Source organism: Nesoenas mayeri, assembly GCF_963082525.1.
Source record: "Nesoenas mayeri genome assembly, chromosome: 3".
Taxonomy (NCBI): Eukaryota; Metazoa; Chordata; class Aves; order Columbiformes; family Columbidae; genus Nesoenas; species Nesoenas mayeri.
The window spans coordinates 17,155,898-17,177,972 of record NC_137544.1 but is presented as its reverse complement, the minus strand read 5'-3'; positions in this window follow the sequence as shown (position 1 = coordinate 17,177,972).

Genomic DNA, 22,075 nt, shown 5'->3' with positions numbered 1-22,075 from the left:
TCTCTGGAAAGCCCCTACTTGCTACCTACTCACATCAAGGAGCCCAAATTGCTCCTCAGAATTTCACTCTGTGGGCCTTAACCTGGGTTCTGTAAACATACTGTGAGATTTCTTGTGTACTCACTGGACCACCAGCTTTAACATCTTATAGGAGCATTCAGCCAGTGGTTTTAAGGAGACTTAAAGCCAGCCAGATTCTTAGTGCCATCGTTCCTTCCCAATCTTTGGCTTAAGAGGGGTGGTAGAGCCAGCACTACGGGATAGATTCAAAAGATCATCTTTCAAGGAGCACAGTGTGAGTTTCAGGCTGGCTTGCTGATGACCTGACAGGAAGAGGGGTTGTTAAGCCTTGGACCAAAGGCACTGCATAGTTCACAGGTTCATGCCACCTTTACCTTCTTCCTCTCACCCACAGGGCAGCAGAAGGGCTCCAGCCAGTGATGCAAGGGTGTCACATAAGACCCCTAATGAGATAAACTAAATGCGCCCCATCCCAGAGGTCTGCCAGTGACTACCCACAGCTTGGATCTGTGTCTCCAATACGATGATCACACTCATCTCCATACCTGAACTCCAGCCCAGACACAGCCCGTAGGTCTACTTTGGGACAGTCCTTGGAGCAACTTGCAACCACAAGTGAAAAGCTTCCTTACAATAGCAAAGCATAGGTTTTGAAGCATGAAAGGAAGCAAAATAATCTGTTTGAGTAATCTAGATGTATATGCATGCTTAAGAGTGAAAACAGATAAGAATCTTTCAGGTGAATTAGAGGGCATATACTTGCAGAGAAATATTGCTTCTCAAGCCTACAATCATTTCATGATTACATCTGCTTCCCAGGCCAAGGAATGCTGGTTTCTATTTTTCCATAGCCCAACCCTAGTTCCTAGCTTCTAGATGGGCTTTTGTGTTTTAGTTGTCCCAGTAGGAGACATCATATTCATTCCAGCCCAATTAACGAATTTCTAAAGCTCTTATTTGTCCCCTTAAATTTATTCTGTCTCAATTAAAGATTACAAGCAATTAAAAATTGCTAGATTTCTGCTAACTTCTGATCATCTGTCTCTCAGTTGCTATTACCAATAAGGATCACAGAACAATTTACATTGTCATAGGCAAAAGAGAAAGAGACTATGAATTTCACGATTATTTAGAAGTCTCCCAAAGCATGAAAAAGAACTTGCCAAAGCCTTTAAAATGTTTTGGCCTCATCTTGTGATTTCTCCTTTCTGAGGAGAACCTTACTAAGGTTCTTGTAAGACTGAAAAGTTCCTTTTTCTTTCATCAAGTACACCTTTCTGCTCATGAAAAACAAAAGTTGCCATACAACAGGTATTGTTATTTGAAGTTTAGTTTGGGATAATATAAAACTTGACTTTGGCTTCTGTGGCAAAAGGCAGCTCAGTTCAGGAGATCGGTTAAGTGTGTGTCTCATTTATGCACGTGACCTAATAATCCGCAGTACTGAGAAGATTTTCTTTCTAAGAGGACAAGAAGGTTGTGTACTCAGGCAGACCCCCATACTTTATGTGAACTGGGAAAGCTTAAACATGAATGACACAATCTTCACTTTTCTAGAAAGTAAGGGGGTTTTGTTGTTTCTTTTTTTTAAACTTCTTTCTGCCATATGCCAAAAGTGACTATCATTTTATACTTATAATAATTTTTGAGTTGTTTTTATGTGCTATACATTTTCTTCTGTGAAGCAAGATCTGTGCAGAAAATTTGACCAAGTCATTTTATGTCTTCTATTCATTGCTACTAATTTTGCTTGCTGACAAATTAAATTCCAGGCATCTGAGTCAGCCTCTAATTTCAGATCATCATCCCATTTTCCCAGTGTTTTGTCAAGTAAATACACTTGTACGTGTAACTACACACAGAAACCTACAAATGATCTACATTACACTCTTTGTAAATTAGAAGAAATTAGCTCTTCTAAAACAAGTTATTTAGGTTTCAGAATAGCTTTCCATCCCACTTTACAAAGCTATAGTATTACCAAACTTCTATTGCCTTCTGCATAAAGAAGGCATTTTATTAGCTGAGACCCACTTCCTTGCGTCAAAGTTATTACAGCGTAAGAGCTTGGCTATGACTGGGAAATGACAGCTTGGAGAATTGCCCCGTGAATACACCCGCGTTGTGGTCCGTACATGCGCTAGTCTACTGAGGCGGGACACTGACCCTTTTACTCTTCACGCACTGTCCAGCCAAGCGTCCAGCCCCGCGCTGCCCGTGATGCTGGAGGACTGCAGGTCTCCCTCTGCTCGTTAAGCAGCCAGCGATGGGCCGGGTGATCTGACCCGCTCCAGAAGGCAGCTCAGATCCTGGCAACACTGTTCTGATACAAACAAATAAAACAAGAATTCAAGCCAAGTATTCAAGGAAGGGCTGAAGGAACAGTAGGATGCGGCCGAGAGTCAGAGACATATGGGCTATCTGCACTAGGCAACCACAGAGGGCCAGGGCACGGGCCCAAGTACTGGCACAGCATCATCCCGCTGCTCAGTTCCCAGTGCCGTCCTTGGCACGGACTTGTCCCACAGCAAACAGCTCTCATACACAATGCCTGGACACATTTCAGCAATAGCCAGGGACCATTCCCAACACACAGTTTGGATGGGCCACCTTGTTGAGGTGGGACGGGAAGAGAATTTATGGGCAAAAGCCATGACACTCCATCTGGCCTTGGGGCCAGCAAACAGTTCTCTGGCCTATTTTATTTACTAGTGTAGAAGTAATCTTGAATATCACAATTCACTCAGCCCAGAAAAGTTCGCAGAACAGGCACTGCCTCTTACGAGGACTGCTTCAACTGCTCCAACAGAGTGGACTCAGGTTCTTTGCATTCTTTTGTTCCCTGAGATATTTCTGCAGATTCTATTTAATCTCCCCAGTCTCCATGCATTGTCTGGGCTGATTTTTAATTGACCAGAAAATTAGATGAAGGCATCTATTAGGCCAGAGCGCTATTTCACCTTGATCTGGCCCTCAAACTGCGGCTGTAGATTGCATCTCCAAGCAGCAATCTACAATCTTACAAAACTTCGTCCTCTCTCATGGTCATTCTGTCCCTGAATCTAAGCTTCTCCTATTGGATTTAATTCTAAATACATTAAATACAAGCTGATATCAGCAGAGGCAAGTTATAGGAAAGATAAAGATCCTGTTTAACAGAAAAACAATTTCTGATTGAGTTAATGCTACTTAGCCATTTCTATTTTCAAAGTGCATTAAAAAGATGAATTAATCTTCACGATATCCAAGGGAGTTAGGTATGCAAGCATTGTTATTCGTCTTTATTACAGATGAGGAAAACAAGAAGACAAAATCACCTGCTAACTTAGGGCTCCTCGTTTTTTGAGCACCCCCATTGCTAACAAAACCAAAGTGTCTCACATCACAGACCACACGAAAATAACGGCTTTCTTGTCACTGTTCCATGAAACTGTGACACCACTGTCCTGACAAAAGTTTCCGCTGCTTGACGGACACAGAAAATACAGAACAAGTTAGGAAAGGAACCAGGACAAGGAAACATCGGGAGTTGCTGGTGCCCAGCCTCCAGCTCAAACCACTGGACCTCTCAGCTGGAGAGATTCACAGCTCCGTGGGGAGAAAGGACGAATGTGCACTGGAGCAGAAATCTGCCTGCTACAGAGCATACGGTACATGTGTGTAAGGTAAAGGAATGGATATGGATAGACACTGGAAAAAGCAAGTGGCTGTACAAACACTGACTAATAAAGAAGAGATATGTTTCTGTGAATGCTGTCCAGGTGTTCTTTGCAAAACTGATCTCATAGGGACTTCCTTATAAATTATCAAGGTGGAACAATATCTGGCTTATGATGTTTTTCAGTAAATGCAGATCAGTCAGTTTTGCTGCTTGGGTGCTTACCATTTTCCCTCTCTGTGGTTGTAGTCATTGCTTCCAGCACTCTGTTACCCTGTCCCACCTCAGCCCCACAACCCTGCTTAACTCTGCTGCTGTCCTCACCTGTCCCAGTACAAGAAGGTGTTGGTAATTAAATGAAGGTGACCAACACAATCTTTCCACAGACCTTCCTTCCCTCCCACAGCTGCAAACTTTCCTGTGCTGCAGTCTTTTGTCTGCCTATGGCTTGAAATCATTATGCACTGGTTGCAAACAAACATGAATAAATTAGAGTAATATTCAAATAAGGGGAAGAAAAGAAGGAGTAACAGGGAGGGAGACTAGGAAACCATGGAAGAAATGCTAATTAATTCAAATAGATTGATTTGCCCTGTTTGCTCAAAAAATTAATTACAAAAAAAAATTGTAAATTAAGAATTAAAAGCTCCCAATAAGAGAAGCCAAAAGGTTTTTCTCTGGAATCTATTACGAGTATCTGAAAAGGGATTGTGTCTAATTAGACATCATTTTGCATCAAGATGACCTCATATTATAATTAGAGATCTGGTAAATTACTTGGAAATAATTATAATGATTGGATATCCTCCATGACTGCCAGTTTGGGAGCTTTCATGTTCACATTGATTCTACCCACCTCAGTTTCTTTTGGACAGGACTTGGATCTTTAGCAGGTATCTAACCTGCAAAAAAAAAAATAGCATTCTTCAAAACATCCATCAGGTGTCACTTTTTTTAGACTCTTAAAAGCACAAGAGAGACATGCAAATTTTCATGTAATAAAACTATGACTTAAAGATGTGGCAGGTACCCAGGCACAGTTATTTGCACTCCATTCCCTAAGCAAGGCACTTGCAATGCAAACAGATGTTATTAATTTTTATCTTTATGAATATATCCGCAAGCACTCTGGGCTTCTAAAGCATACTGCTCTAGGACCGAGTTAAATTTTCATCTACATATTGCAAAAATGTTAGCCCAAGCTCTAATAAGTGCCAGTTGCTATTTCAGTCCTATGGTCTGGCTCAGTGAACCAAGTGAACTTCCAAATACTTTGCTGGCTACAGTAAGGGAGGCAAGACAAGTCTGGCACACCAGGCTGCAGGCATGCTGGGTTGTGTGATGTGGGTGAGAAAATGCTAGTCACGCTAGAAAACACTCACAAAGAAGCTAGGTCAGAAAGTCAGGTCAATGGCAAGGTGAGAAACTGGAATAAGGCAGAGCACAGCTACTGGAGATCCTCAGGGTCTTTCTGATCCACCCGGAGAGCCGGACGGATTGAGCTGCAGTGAGCAAAAGATATTGAGATAAAAGCAAGCCTGCATATCCTGAAGTGCCACCTGAGGAAGGGAACAGCTTCAAAGTTGCCCACAATGCTTTGAAAGGCACAAAGAATAAGGGCTTGCACAGCTACATCAGCCCCCGCATGGGGCCAGCAAATGAGTCTAGCTCCAAATCCGTCTGGACAGAACAAATACAAAGTCTCCAGGAGGAAAGAAAATGACTTCATCAGCCTTCACGACAGTGTGGCAACAAGGTGGACAGGACAGGCAACTTCATTTTTGTGGGAACTGCTAAGGATGTCATAGGGTGGGTACAGCTGGTATAACTGGTCTCAGGAAGCACAGTTACAACATATCTCCCTATCTGTTTCTGAGCCCGTTTCACAAGGCGTGGGTATGGATCTTGCTGCGGGCCAGCACACACGGATGGGTGGCTTTGAAACGAGGCACAGACACTGGCTATGGTCAGTGCGAGAGAAAGCAAACAAACAGAAACGGGATCCACGTGAAACAGCCATCTACTGATGTGGCAATGAGGAGGACACACATCTCCACAGTGAAGGACTGTGCTCTCCTGTCTGAGCAGTGGCAGCAGATCAGGGGAGAGGGAATTCATGTAGGGCCAAGCATGGCAGAGAGTTAAGAGTAGAGTCCACCACTATCTCCCACAGCCATGGGCACAAAGGGTAGAAGGGAGGAGAGCAGGATCCCGAAAAGCTCTAGCTCCTGTCACCACCCAAATCCTCAGCAAAAGTGCAAGTCCACACAACTCAGACCTGCAGAGCCACCTGAGCATCCCCTGTATCTGTGCTGTTCTGTGCCTTGCAACTTCAATATGTAGAACAGAAGGAAAAATTACTTGTGCAGTTAGAAAACAGGTCAGCATCTGAGCTGGGATGAGAAGGTACGTTTCCCACATCCAGGCCCGGTGCCCCCACCCACCAATCCACAGAGTCCCACTGCTGACCCGCACAGCTGTCAGCACAAAGCAGCCACAACTGCCACAGTCATTTCTAGCACATCTTCATGCATCTCGGCTGCTGCAGAGGTTCAGAAACACCACTTTGAATAGTTCGTGGTATTGACATAGCCATTCATTGTATAGTGAAATTAGCACCCATGAATAATCATAATTTTTTTTAAAAAAAAAAGGATAATTAATATTTAACTTTGCCAGAGGGATGTACTTAAGGGAGAAACCGTGTTTTAGAAAGAGCAGCTGATATTTGTCAGCTGGAGAGCAGGACTAATTAGATGCATCAGGCAGTGGTGACATGAAGTTGAAAAACAGCTTGTCAACTCTGAAATGACTTATAGTAAATTATTATATATAAAGATGTTTTGTTATACACTCACACACAGGTGTGTTCCTCATTTTCCAAATACTTCCTGCGCCTTTTGTTCCTATGATAAAACAGGTGCAAAGCAGATTTCCTGCTCATAGATACACTGTAGTTATATTTTAGGTAGAGCAGATACGTGGCCCATTCCTTGTGGCCGAACCAACAAGGTGTTGAGCACTGAAACACCCTCTGCTCTCACTGATTTCAGTGGAAGACGGTCAACAACTCATAGGATCAAAGGCTTGATGTCTGAACCACATAAGGAAAGTGATGTTGCAGGGGATGAGGCAATGAACCAGGAGGCCAAATTCATGTCTGTTGTAATGTTGGTTGACTGCAGCCAGACAGTTCATTGATCATAGCAAAGGATTTGCCCCAGGGTGTTTTAATTTAAAACAGATTGACATTAATCTGAAGAACAAATCACCCAAATCCTAAACTCTGATCTGATGCAAGTCAGATGCAATATGACAGCAATTCAATCTCCTGGGCAGCAAGGCTGCTAGCTTCAACTTCATACTCATTTCTGAACAGCGTCTGGAAGTTCTTGAATGCTGCTGGAATAGGCCCAGCAAGGAATAATTTATCCCAGGTAGAGGTACACATCCTTCAGGCCATGCAAGAGCTACTAGGAAAGTGAAGCTTCGAGGGGGAACAGGGTGCAGGTACCGAGAAGGTGAAGGGGCCGCTTTAGGAAATAGGTGCTCGACTAGTGAATGAACAATACTAATGCTGAGCAGCTAGAACCGAAGCATAGATTCTGAGACCCCTGTTAAACTGCAATCATGAAGTACTCTAAAAAGCTTATTAACTTACCTAGGAAGTTGAACACAAACTAATTGTTGGCATTGAGCTGCTAAGACAATAAAAATGTTTGAAATGTCCTGGGAGTAATTTGTCTAACACAGTATTTGTGCTGTCACAAAAATAAAAGACAGTATTTCTCTCCGTCCATAACAAAATCACACCAATACACACACTTTGGCAGCAGAGAAGAATATTTAAGGCTGCACGTAGCACCTGTAATACGTTGCTTATATTTATAGTCCTGGTATGATTGGTTTCGAAAGAAAAATTATGTCCACAGACAGCACGTTTTGTTCCTCCTCGTTACTCATATGCAAGAATGAAAGATCTATTACAACATACTCTTCCTTCCACCTGCTTTGATGAACTGCCTCAAAGCTCTCTGGGGAGACTGCTGCAAAGCCTGGGACTCAAAGCTTAGGCTCAGAAAACAGATACTGGATTGCAAGAGCAGACTCAAAGGTCAGTTCAGAGCAGCATGGGCAGCAGATTGCAGTTCCATTTCTAAAAGCAAAGGATACGGCTGTGGTACAGGTGATTCCCCTCAAGCCTATACCCTCACAAAGGAAAAACTTAACAGATCTGCCTTTAGGGACAAACGTAAAAAGTTCAACTTGAAACCCTAACACCTGTTTTACAGAGACTTCTCCAGATTGCATATCATTAAAAATTGCAGATCACCTAAGCACCATTTCTCACCAAGTCAGTTAACAATTTCTATGTCTGCTCAGTTTTCCAAACAGTGTATTTCGTTCTGCTCAGGTTTCTGTAGCATATCCATTGTTGCGATATCTCAACACCTCCCTACAGTGTGGCAACCCACTTCCCTGATGTGCATCTGTCACATGTTGATCTTTCTTTTTTTCTGTCTTTTCCTCCAAGGGAGAAATCTTTATAGATAAAAAGAAATATGAATATATGCAGTTTGCTTTTCAAATATAGCTATATAATGCATTTATACTTTCATACATTATATATAACTTTAAAAAAAAGGTTATTGATGTCTGCTATTATCTGTGCTTTCAGTACTGAAGGCACATTTGAAGAAATGCATCTTAGCAATGTACCTAGGTTTCTAGCAGGTCATACATCTTACTGAAATTTATTCCACAGACATATATAGGAGCCTGAGAAATTTTAGCAGAAGCAAAAAAGGAAAATATTTGTTACAGAGCCTCAGACAATCAGGTGTTCATGCAACACACTTTGCAGATAAGCTCTGAGATCGCACACTGGACATAGCAGATACCCAAATGTAATGACGAGGACGATAACATCGTGACTAACAGTGGGCTTTGTACTCAGCATCTGGATAGCACGTCTGACACTGCAGCATGGGGTGACTCACACCGACATGTGGTCACCCTGCTTTGTGATGGCACTGACCTGGAGAAGGTGAATGCTTTGTCCTTTGTCACAGGCCATGCCCCTGCAGAGTCGCAAACGGAAATTAGGGCATTGGGACACAGCCCAGTGCTCTAATGATGTGGCAACCAGCATCTTGCTTACACAGACTTCAGCGCCTCTGCAAAGAGAGCCGACTGACACACTTCCCATTGCGTTTTTTTGCAAGCGTGCATGAAAGTGCATCGCCGAATGCGCGGCACCTACACACAGCTTTGAATATTTCCTCAAACCTATTTTCCTTTAACCCTTTCAAGCACACTGCTGACTGTGGTTAATTACAGCTTTAGGGAGAAACCCATCAAAACACAGCAGTGTATTTCCTAGAGATACAGTTTCAATACACACATCTGCACAGCATTTGTCGTCTTCCTGAACAGTCCTGTACAAAACAACATTTCTGTCATTAAGTTTTTAATATAACAATTACCACAGGAAACTGTTGATGAGGACTGGGATACAGATGAAGAGAAAGCCAAAAGAATGCATGGTGAAGCTGTTCTGAGCCCACAGATGAATGATGGTTCTTGTAGGGGCTTATCATTAAACACAGACGAAAGGTAAATTCTGCCATTTTTAGTAAAAACTACTAAACCAACAAGAAGACTGGATTTGATGGAGGTGTTTTTTAAGTGAAGAACTTCCTTGAGTATAAGAAAATGCTTTAGATGTCAGGTGTGAAAATCATCAAAGTCCACAGATACTACCAAGAACAACTAGAGCCAAACTGGCTCTTTTAGGTCCTTTCCCATGCCTGGATCTGCAGAGCAGATCTCTGAACCCCAACAGATCCTACCATACTGGGGAGGACTTTGACACAGGGACATAGGACTGCCAGCTATCAGGATGCTCTGGTGATCTAGGAAATCAGCCAAACCACAGCAAGGCTACCCTAAGGACCCACAAACACTAGGTTTCATGGCAGTTTGTCCTGTCACGTACATCACATGGGACTAGGGGCACTTTTCTGTGAGTTTTCACAGTTCAGCTCACCATCAGTAACTCATTAACTTAAATGCTTGCAACTGTCTGTCCATAACATTATAGTTTGACCTTGGGAAAGCCACTCAGGCCTGAATCTGTTAATCAGCAAGTGCTGATCTTCCTTGCCTTTTTCTGAAATGGAGACACAGTAGATTCAGGCTTTACACGGCATTGTGCCTCAGATTCCCCATCAGAAAAGCAGAGATAGTGACATTTACCTACCTCAGCAGGTAGTTTGGATGCTTAATTAATCCTTTCAAAGCCTCTTAAAATATAGATAAGAAGTTAAAAAATTAACTTTTAATATAATTTTGAGCATGTAATTAAAACAGCACAAAAAGCTGTTTTCCCAAGCAATAAATAGCCTGTTTAAAATAACTGAAGACTTATCGAATTATTTCTTACTTTAAAACGTGGTAAAAAAGCAAGACCCTTTGAGTAGTTAATCTGACCTGATGTTTAATTAGAACAAATTCAAAGGCAACAACTCATTTGTTACTAAAGTTACATGGTTTCTGCCATTTATTTTAACCAAGTTCAGCCAAATCTCATATTTTGCAGTGGATAATTCAGTCAAAGGCTATTTAAGCCTCTGAATACAATTTAGCAAGAGCCAGGTTGATGAAGGCTCAAGCAAAAGATGGCTGTACCAGGACCTGTGTCATTGAGACAGATTTGCTAATGCTACCAGCAGTTCTGTATGCTGTGCAAGATGTGACGTGAACCCCAGTGGGTGGCCATGTGAGGGATCATGTCAATCACTTGGCTAGTCAAAGTCATACAAATAAACTCAATTGAAATCAGGAAAAGGACTTATGTAGGCAAATGGACAGGGTTTCAGGCTGTCTGTCCATGGGCAAGGCCATCATTCAGGTCTACACCTGCTTTTCAGTGCAATACCTTTCATCCAAGAAGTCTTGACCATGGTAGGAAGCACAGGAGACAAACGCAAGGACCTTTGTGCCAGGAAAGGTAAGAGGGTATGGTGTGGGGGAGCACAAGGACAGAGGCCACAATTGGGAGCATGTGCCCTTTGATAACAATAACTTACATGAGGTGTTGGTTGTTAATTATTAATATTTAAATATTATTTAGCACCTTAAACAGTAACACTTCTGCAGGTATAGAGATAGGACACAGTTAAGATATGAAAGCCTTTGATAAAATGTTGCTTTCATCACACACATACCTGCACAAGGTATGGCTGTGTAGGACTGTGAATAAGAGACACAACCCTGCAAAGGTTTTGCTTCAAGAGCAACTCTTGTTGGAGCAATAAGGGGTTTTAACCTTGTCATGCCTTAACACATTGGTCTGACGTGATTGCAAACAAGATAAAAGAATGTTTTAATACTGTGTGTCCTAAAAGACACATACAAGGTCATGCTATGTTTTTCAGTGCATTTGTACTGTCAATGTTTGAGCGTCCAGCAACTTTGGTGACATTACGGCGCGACAGAACTGCAGGTGTCATGTTGACCAATAGATGAAGTACTTCAAAATTTCATGTGAAGCAGCTGACTGATGGTCACAGCACAACACTTACAACATTAACGCATTAAGAAGCTCACTTTTTTTCAGAAATACTGCTGTTTCTCCCATGGGAGCAGTCAGTTTTCTCCACAATAACTTTTACATGACTTAGCAAAGAATTTCAAGCCTGTATTTAATGACCTAGCTTTGGTTCACATTCTACATCAGCTTCATGGTATCTCTCAGTGGGAGAAATCACAAATGCTGAGGCAAAGAACAAGGGCTGGAGGGAACCTTCCCCTGCTCCAGGCAACCATCGCATCTAATCCCATTTCTCCAGCCAGGTAGCTGGATTAGATAATCCATTTTGCTTTGGTTTTTAATTGTGTTTCAGCTCAGAATGCCCCATGACCGTCTGGCACAGAATGGATAACGTAACAGGTAAGTGACTAAAGGATGCTTGTACGTGGAAACAAAAGCCCAACCCTTGCTGTAACAGGAGGGGCATGAGGCCACTGAGATCTGAGAAATCCACAACCCACCCCAGCAAAAGTCACCCTGTGACATTTTACTCACTTACACCTGCGCAAAGAAGATATTAAAACCTCCTGCTTCTCCTTGATGAAGTTTTATATCTGCTTTTCAAAGGTATAAATGATTCCACAAGGCTTGCAGCATTGAATACTCATGGCCTATATATTTCTTAGTAGCTATTATAATATATAAAAAATATTTTACTAATTTGACAGATTTTATTAGTACAGAGGTTAATTGCCTTTCTCTGACACATTTTCACTGCCTACATCTGTGTCATAACATTATTTGCTTCATTAGTTTTCAAAGGGGAACAGTTAAAACTCAGGTTATTGAAATAATAACGTGTCTATGACTGTGCTTCTGCACCACACTATCTGCTTGCAATTCAACTGATGAATCACCTACATTTCAAGCAAAGCTGGCCTTGCATTTGGAGGAATGCCAGGAAAACAGGTCAGTGTTATCAGCTGTAAGCATTGCTACCCCTTTTCATTTCCCTTGCCATCTTCCAAAAATAGTTCTTTCCTGCAAGAAGGTATTAAGAGTTAAGATGACAACAGCTGAAATATTCCTTTCTCTTTATTGGGAAGCTTTATTTCTTCTTGTACCAATTTTTTAAAGTTTGATTTGTGGGTTTGGCAAAATGCAAGATTTGGCTAGAAGTTCTGATTTTTAGGCTGTTACTCAGAGGCACACATTGGTGCCCACTGAATGATTAAGTAAGAAAAGGATTAGTTGTTTGTGCTGAAAAATCACCAGGAACCTCAGACACACACCAGCACCTACTGATCAAAGGACAAAACAGAAACACGGTTTTCCTGCTGTGAAAATGTGCCTGTCCCAATGGAACATCTCAGTCCTGCAGCCTGTGTCCAAAAAATGCCAGCAGATGTGTCTGAAGTGCCAACGTGATAGCCTGTGTGATATTGGCCCACTGCAGCAAACGATGAGAGGACAGGAAGGGCACTGCTGCCTCGAGCAGCTAACAACCCAATTAAGACCAGTAACAGAAAGCAGACATACAGAGAACATAAGGAAACAACGAAACAACATGGGCACGACACTGCTTTTTTATTTTTTAAGATTGTGCTTGATGAAGAATTACAAGACGTGATAGCAGCGACGGAGCAGGCTGTCCCAGGAGGCTCCTCCCTGCCCTTCGTCCCCGTGTCAGATGAAGGCAGGAGTCCCGTGCAGCGCAGCAGCTGCCGCTCCGGCTGCAGCTCTCACTACAGGGATCACTCTCACGTTATAGACAAGTGCCTGAGTCAGCCGGAGTCTGTCCTTTCACTTTCTGTCCTAAATGTGCCTCTGTGAACAGCTCACTACCTAACTCAGACATGTTCATTTGGTATCATGTCCCACAAATGCTCACTGCTCACCACTGATGATAAATTGCATTTTAGCACTCCTGACTTCACCCTCTTAATGACTTCTCTGTCACAGCCCACCTTCCACTGGCAACTTCTCCTCTCCTTTCTCTCCCTGTCTTCCCTGCTTAACATGAGAGGGATGCTAGGAATATTTCCTGACCTTTTGTGCCTTCCGTAATATGAGAATACAGAAGAAAAAACAGCTGGATGAAAGCCCAGATGCAACAGTCTCAAAAGGTGTCTCCACATGGCCCATGTGGCTTGTCCTCCTAGATGTGTGCAGTCTCAACGCTGCGCTGCTCAGCCCAGGCTCCAGCCCTGGGCTGGCATCTGGCAGGACAGCAGAGCATCGTTAGAGGGACAGTCCCCCTGCTCACACACCTACTCCCTGCGGATGCAGCTCCCTCGGGAGCGCAGGGTTTCGATGCTGCGAGCCCATTCCACGGTGACTTCACTCCCAACAGTGTGGATGCAATCAGGTCCGTGACAACTTGCTGATCAGATGCGGCTCACTCCTCGCTGCTGGTCAAAAGGGCGATACAGACAACCTAGAAATGCTGCTAGCCAGAACGTCAGTGAACTCGTCCCAAGCCACGCCGCAGCTTGTATGGGCAGCCCTGAGGTGGTTTTGTCCCAGCTCGCTGTGGCACAGCCTGGGAGCATCCCAGGAGAGCCGCACAGAGCTCACTGTCACTGCCTGCCCAGCTGTTTGTCCCCAGTTCTGAGCGGCTGAAACACAACTACGTATTGCTATGGCTACACCAGGTTTGATACCTAGCCTAGCGCTAGCTCGGGAGCAGCTAAAAGCACATCTCAGGTCACAGGGTGAACCCAGCACAAGCAGCCCGTCACCAGCGGCTGCCCCCTGTGCAGCTACTCCCCTGCACACCCCTGCCTCCCCCTTCCACTTGCTGCAGAACAAAATCACTGAGTACAGTGTGCACATGGGCAAGAAACATAATTACACACACACATACTATCTTGAGCCCTTCATAATTACATTTTAAATTGGTTTACTCAGAATCCTTTCAGCTAATCATTTTCACCCAACTCTAATCACTAAAATAAATATAACAGCATCTTTGCCTGGTGTTGTCCCTCTCTTCTGCCTTAAGCCCCCAGACTCCAGTTTGTTGGGCACTGGGAATTTGAATATGGCCAGTTTTAGGTTCAACTTTCATTATGAGCAAGCACCAGACTTTTATTCTAAGCCACCAGAATGCACTGGCAAAATTCACACGTGCAAACCAGTGGCAGCTTCCGTCTCTGTGGAATCCCACAAATATTTTCTGCAGTTTCAGTTCCTGCACCTCTGGATATCTTATAAATGCACGGCTGAAACAGAATGCAAAGACTCGATGCAAACGGACAACTGATTCTCATTCAGAATCAGGAATTAGCTTACTTTCCCTTAAAACTGAGCCTGCACCGAAGATGGAAAGCTCAGTCTGCATCAAGGGAAACAGTTCACAGCTTCTTACTTGCTATGTGAATGTTCTTACACACACAACTGTAAAATCTGCATTTTCATGAGCAAGTCAGCATTTCTGTGAGTTGTCTCTGGCCTATACTTGCCTGCCTGCAGCTTGCATTCACAGCTTCGGAAAGGAGGCTTGAAAATTCAACCCGAAGTATCTTCAGCTTGACTCACCAGAGCTATGCATTTCCCATACTCTTCCAGCTGCCCCTCATGATGTGACCCCCTTCTCTCCCCTTTATCTTTCTGTGTTGGCTGGAGCCAGGCTGCTGGTATAAAACCTTCAGGGCTGTTAAGGAGAAGGGTGATCATTTTCCCCCTGTTCACATGCACCCTTAATAACTCAGCAGAGCAGCAGTGTGAATCCAGCTCTCGGCAAAGCTTTAATAGCAAAGCTGAAGGTGTGAAGCTTCATTACTTTTAAAATATACTACACAGTTCTGCATATTCACGGGTATACATAAAGCTCTATCTTGTAGCACAAGAGCGCTTTCCAGGCACCGAGCTCAGTGCTTTATTCATACTAAGGAATTAAGTTTCCCAGAACTCTGTAAGACCTGCTATTTTTAGCTTCTCTTTGTGGACAGTGAGGGAGAAACCAAGAGGTTAACTGCCTTGCAGGAGGGCTCAACATGGGCACCATCTACTCCCACATGGCTGGCCAGGACCAAACCCAGCAGGGGTGTCCTGGTCCTTAATGCCAGTTTCTGAGGTTTCACTGACCTGGGAGAGGCAGGAGGAGGGGCAGATTGCTGTGCTCCAGAGACAGAAAAGTACGCCAGTATTTTCATCACTGGACAGGAAAACAAGTTAGGAGGAAATTAAGTTTCCGAAAGACTTTTTTTTCTGTCCACATCATGAGGCACCTCAACTGCTACCAGCTGCCTCACAGGGATCATCCACTCTTGGACTTTGCCTTCTCTCACCACATGCTCTCCCCAAGCAGCTTTGACCACATCACGCTCCCCTCAGCACCAACTCTCAGCCCCTGCCTCTCCCCAGGACCTGAGCAAGCTATTTGCCCTCTGTCAGCTCTTGCTTACGGGTTCCGATACAAAAGACAAGTGTTCATATGGCATATTGTATCTGGGAAAATGTCATGCTTCATACATTCAGTTATCAACCACTATGCCAAGTGCTTTATGTTATCTACAAAAAGCAGACTTCAGAGGGAAATGAACTACGGCAAATCAAAGTCTATTACTGGGAAAGAGAGGAGAGTTGTACGCCAGGCTTGCAGCGTTCTTCCAGCTGCATAACTTTCTAAATAACTTCACCCAGACGAAGAGTCAATAAATGGTCACCCAGTTGCAATAAAAAATAACAACTTACCTGCTGTTACCTAGAACGGCTTTTCTAATCCCCCGGGGCACAACATCCCGTGCACGACTGCAGCGGATGGCAGCGCACTGGTTCAAGAGGCAGCAGCAAGAAGTGTGAAAAATGCCTCGCAACCCCCAGCAGCTGGGACAAAGCCATGGGAAAGTCCCACTCATCTCACCCCCTGTCTCCAGATGCCGCCACCACCCACCTCCAAACCCAGAGCAGGGTAGCACTTGGGCTGACCCTCCTGCGCACCCACCCAGGGCTGTCACTGCTGTGAGGGGCTGCTCCACAGGACAGGGAGGTAACATGCATGGCCACAGCCCTGAAGCAATAAATTTATTATGCCCCACTGTCCCATTATTTCCCATCTGCCCTTATTTATACAAAACAGCAGCACCTGGACCAATGTGTGAGGGCTTGGCCTCCACATTCCATAGCTGCTCCCTACCTGCAGAAACCCTCTCATCTCTGCAGCTGGTTCTGCAACAGGTTTGAGCCCTGCCCAGGAGCAGAGCACACACAGCCCCATCCACCAGTTACCTCTGTAGCTAAATCCATACTCATCACCCAAAAAATAACCCAGATATCTTTGTCATAGTACAACTCAGTTCATTCTTAGTTCACAAGAATGAAACAAACAGCTTTTTTTTTTCTAATCTTGGTGCTGAAAGACTGAGAGCCACTGAATAGGAGGTGGCTTTAAAATGTGCCAGCTCTTCTAGATTCAGGGGAAAGGGATAAGAAATCCAGAAATTAAACCTTAATCCAGGCTTTTTAGCTGCTTGTTTGTATTGGGTCAAGACAAAAATGGGCCTGGATTCACTAAAACTTTGGTGGTTTGGACTTTGGACTTGCAACTGGATTTGACAGTGTGGGTGTACATATATCAGCAGTGAGGAAATTACCATAGGAAATTAAAGGCACCAACACACAAATCTGCAGTCAGTCAGAACAATAAAGAGGAACTGTTTAAATGTATCAGGAACAAACAAAATCCTAACAATGGGATAGCTCCACAGCTAGATAGGAATCTCAAAATTGTCAGTCATGATTCATAAAAGCAGAACTATTCAATAAACATTTCAGGTTTGTATTTGGAAAGTAGCAGGACGGTGTATTCTTATCTCACAGAGATAAGGAAACACTTTCTATTCCATCAGTTACTTAGGAGAAAGTTAAACAGCAGCTATCAAAACTGAACATTTTTCAATCAGCAGCACTTGGTAAGTTGCACCCCAGCATATTAAAGAAATGTGCCAAGGAGTTCTCCAAAACATTCGCATTGATTTTTTACACATCCTGGACCACTGAAGAACTTCCAGAAGACTGGCAAAAAGCTCATGAGACATCACTGTTTACAGAAGGTAAAACACGCAGCCTGGGCAATCACAGGCTAGTTAGACTAACACTGATCAAGGAATCAAGTGGATTGATGGGAAGGGTTAACAAGGTAACAGACATTTTTTCCCCTCATCCTTTCTTGACTAGTACTACTCAGTGCAGCTCCAAGCCTGGAGATGACACAGGTCAGCAAGTCTCCTCTGCCCTCACGTCTCATTTGCATTACAGCTTCATCCCGCTCCGACAGGCTCATGTGAGTCAGAGTTGAAAAAGGCTTAAAAGATGGCAGTGTAATTAATAGTTATCAGCATAGCCTTGTGGAAAAGTCTTGTCAAATGAGCTTGATGTTGCTTTTTAATGAAATTACAAGTTTAGCTGATAAAGGTAGCTGTGGCTATGCTGCAGGTTTCAACATCTGTGAGGCATTTAACGCAGTCCCACGCGGCGTTCTGATTGAAATAATTAGCAGTATCCAGAATGAATGTACCTCATATTAAATCAATGAAAAGCTGGTGAGCCAATAGCACTCAAAAAGGCAAACCTGACTGAATAATCCCAATCTTCCGAAGATGTCAAAAGGGATCCCACAGAAACCCCTTCTTAGCCCAGTGCTGCTCACTGTCTTAAGCAACTATCTGGAAAAAATGAAACAAAAGGTTGCTATTGAAAGATAGATCTGATTTAAAAAATTGCTGGAGTGGTAAATAATGGAGAGATGAACAGTTGTGCTGGCAGATCTGCATCATTGGGTCAAGTGGATTCACTGGAACCTGAGATTTAATAAACCAAATACATCAATGCCTTAAAATCTATAACTCTCTGAATATACGGCAGGAGCCCCACGACAGGCACAGAAAGTAATTTCCATCTTAGCATTCTGTCATGCTCAGTAGGACTGGATTTCTCCTAGATATGTCTGCTAAAGTGACTAGGAGAGAAGCAGGCAACAATGCTGAGCATTGAACCCAGCATGTTCACACCTGCTGGCTCTAGGATGGTGAGACAAACCCCTCCAGGCTTCCTCAATGTATTCCTGAGATTGGCAGGCTCCTCTGAAAGGTGTTTCAGAACAAGAACACAACCCTCATCTCCAGCTCTCATCATGAGGTTTCAGAATGAATACTGCATGGGAAAGGGTGTAAGCAATTCCTCCTACCATTGGGATGGCAGGAAGACATCTCTGCTTTGCTTTTCATTTGAGAAACTGTGCCATGAACGCTCAGTCCCCCAGAAGCCCAGCAGTGAACTCCACTGCATAAGCATAATTTCTTCTTCCTCTCGACTTTCCATGTGGTCTGTCTCAGCCTTTGGCTTAAGCACTCCTGTTTCCAGGCATGCAGTTAGCCCGTGTAGTTGAACAGGACACAGTCACGGCCTTATTCATGCCCTTATCCAGGCCCTCCCTGTGCTTAATGACAGAGGACACAGCTACTGCTGGTATGCGTCAGGGCTTAGCAAAGAGCACACAAGAAGTCACAGGAACTTCCACATTGCCCCATGCCCCACTATAAGGATCTGTTACATGTTGACTCATAAACCTCATAAAGGTCTACAGTGATTTCTTTTTTCTTTAAAAAAAAAAAAAAGAAAGAAAGAATCAAAACAAAAAAGGAAATTCTTTGGGTAGGGCTTTGAGCTCTTCTCTTTTCACTGTTTCAAAGCCATTTTTTTTTTGGTAGGCTGGAGCCCCAGAATCTGGGGAGCTGATTTCTGCCCCACTGAATACTCACTGAATTTGTGGCTAACTGGGGTGCCCCCAGGAAGGGAGCTCCCATCCAGGGGAAGTCAGGCCAGAAAGAAAACCCTCACTTAATAGCCCTGAACCTCAAATCTTTGGTTCCCCCAGAGTGGATGCTTCCCAAAACATCTCCAACAGTAAACCTAAAACCTGACGCGACAGGAGCAAGGGGCACGTCCACTGATAACTGTCCCTCTGCCATTTCTGCACCCTGCCGCAGCAATGGGGATGCCTCCAAACTGAGCTCAGCACGTGCACCCCACGTCAGTGCCATCAGCTCGGTCATAGCTTGGACAAGTAGCGATTTTCCAAAAGACTTAGGCAGAGGAATTATTATCCCGTAAAATACCAAATTCTGGATCCAGAGTGGGAACTTGTGCCCTCAGCTGCTTTAACATCTGTGTGGGACAGCTCCTGCAAAGGAGGGAAAGATACCAAATGCTGGGCTCCGTGTGCAGAGGAAATGAGTTATAATTGTTGCTAGAAACTATTCTGTGCTCGTCAAGCCTCAACCGTAACACTGCAACAATGCAAGAACTGAAATAAAATTAATACCGTGTCATAAACAGGAGGCGTATTTCTTACAGTGACATTCTTTAATTGCCATGACACCACACATGAAGAAATCCTGTATATGAAAGTGCAGAGCAGCCTGCATCCAAGAAATAACACATTGCAAGGCTCAGAAAGCTCACCATTGCTGTGTGCCTGGCGGAGCTGACTAAAAGACCAGTAGCAGCTGGCAGGAAATGGGTAAGAAAGCTGACCACAGATAAACTGTAGGATGCTAAAGAGTAGCAGAAGATATACTCTGGGAGAGGAAGCCAAGCTGTCAGGTCACACTGTAGTCTAGTGCATACAGTACATACAGTCCGCTATTGAAGTATGCGGCCACCAGATAATGGTCAGGGGACACAGCTGTCAGGCGACGATGAAGTAACTCCAAGGAGCCCGAAGCAGAGTGTGGTACAGCTGCGGATGTTTCTGTTGAGCAGGATAAAGCCTGCCTGTCTCAAGGGTACTGTAGAAAATTCAGTGTCATGTGAACAGCACTAAATAATTAGGTTCATGATGCTTATTTAAATCAGTATTGATCAAAACAGGATACCAGTGAAAGCATCTCAGAGCCAGGCCAAATCTGTACATACATGGAAGCACACAAATACTTGCCATGTAGCCTAAATAAAACGACATTTGGGTCTCATACTCATTTTGCAGGTAACGCTGCGAGCAGCATCAGGGAGGGATTTTATTCCGTGCTGCAGAATTGGGAATTCGGCAGCTGTGCGGAGGCGGTGGGGGATTTACCGCCGCTTCAGTGGGAGCAGGACAGGGCCTCAGGTATCACTTAACATTGGAAGGCTGTGCCCAGGCTGGATGCTGGCGTATCCGCTGTGGAGATATTGAGCTTTCCTCATTATATGAAGAAGGTAATTATGGGTCATTAACCTGCTGGGTGGCAAACGGTACAGTGGATCCAGGAGAAATGTGACGACAGACCAGGGCACGTTTTAACGGTCTTGCCAAATGGCCAGAAAGCCACTGCTGGATCATACAGGGATCAAAGAGCAGGAGTTTAAAATACACCAAGTAATGGCTTATAAACACCGGTTCTTAGTCACGCAGCTCTCCGGGAGGGTATTTCAGATGATCCATTGGCTGAACCCTTATTTTGGGCGCAGGAAGCTCCTAAAGCGGAGGAAAAGAGCCTCATCCAGATCCACAGACGCGTGTTTAACAACATTCACTCGATGACAGAAGGCAGGGACCCTGACAGGTAACACTGGCCTTTGCACCGCTCCAGGAGACGCCTACACTCAGGCCCAGCGCCTGAAGGAAAAATTAACCACGCTCCGGCTGTGCAAAGGCGTTTCGGCACGAGGGAGAGTCGCTGACTTGGTGACGGCAAGGGGAGGCCCCTGAGACCACCGGGCAGCCCAGGGCAGAAACTGCCCTTCAGCCTTGAAGAAAAAGCAAGAGGGGCGAGCTGCTGCATGGTGGCGAATGGCTTTTCCCTCTTCTCTCTGCAGAGTGAGACGAGTCGATTCACTAACGTGACATTTGCTTCGGTGGTGGTTTTCTTAAAAAAATTCCAAGCGTCCTCTAACTAATGGAAACAACAGGGCTTTGCACCTGGGAAGGCCGTTGTGCATTTCTCTCCAATAGGCAGGATATCAGGGTTAGCTAAATATGAGTTCAGCTGCGGGACTGACTCACCGCTTGTTCCTGGAACTGTCTGAAGGAGGGGAGGATGCTGTGGGCAGGCTCTAACTGTATCATCTGGGTTAGGGCCGGTAGCAGATGGTCCTAAAAACATACTTCCATGTGGGTTTAAAATAGCGCAGCACCCACAATCAGCTGAATGGGGAAATGTGAAAAAGGCTTGTCACACAAGGAATGCTGCTGTGAAGATCTGCAGTCAGGAGGGGATCCAAAGCTTCACCAGCCCTCGTAGCATGGAAGTGCCGGACGCCTGACTCCCCTCGCTCACAGGGGCTCAGGCCGCTGCCCTGTCCCGCCAGCCCTGGCAGGAGGATTCTGGCCTTCCCATCATATTTTGTGCAGGATCATTTTTCCCCCCCAGCATAAAACAAAATGAGGAAACTTTCTCTTAAAGCAGCTTTTCTAGTTAAGCAGCACTCCCTGTCCACTGCGGTGCAAAAGCTTGAGCCTGAAAAACTACATTTAAAAAAATAATCCCTTCTCCTCCATGAGTCAACCTGCTATACGTGTTGGTCAGCAGCAGCGACAGCCCTAAATAACCCGAGTCTATAGTTACATCCTGCTGGCTGCTCTGATGCCACACACAGAGTAGAAGAGGTGGTGACAGGGGAGGAATTGACAGTTGGCTCCAAGGCATGGAGAGGCCGGCTCCCCCGAGGAGGCAGCCGAACCACCCGGGGGCTGGCGGGGGCACCCCCAAGGAGCACCAGAAAGACCCACGAACACGAGCCACAGGTTGAGTTTTCACACCCCACAGCAGCCGGAGCAGTCGGGCTCGCTGGCCGTGCAGGAGGTCCGGCAGTGCAGGGAGCATGGCAGGGCTGCCCTCTTCCTTGCCCAGCGCACCTGAGGTCAGCCTGGTGTACCC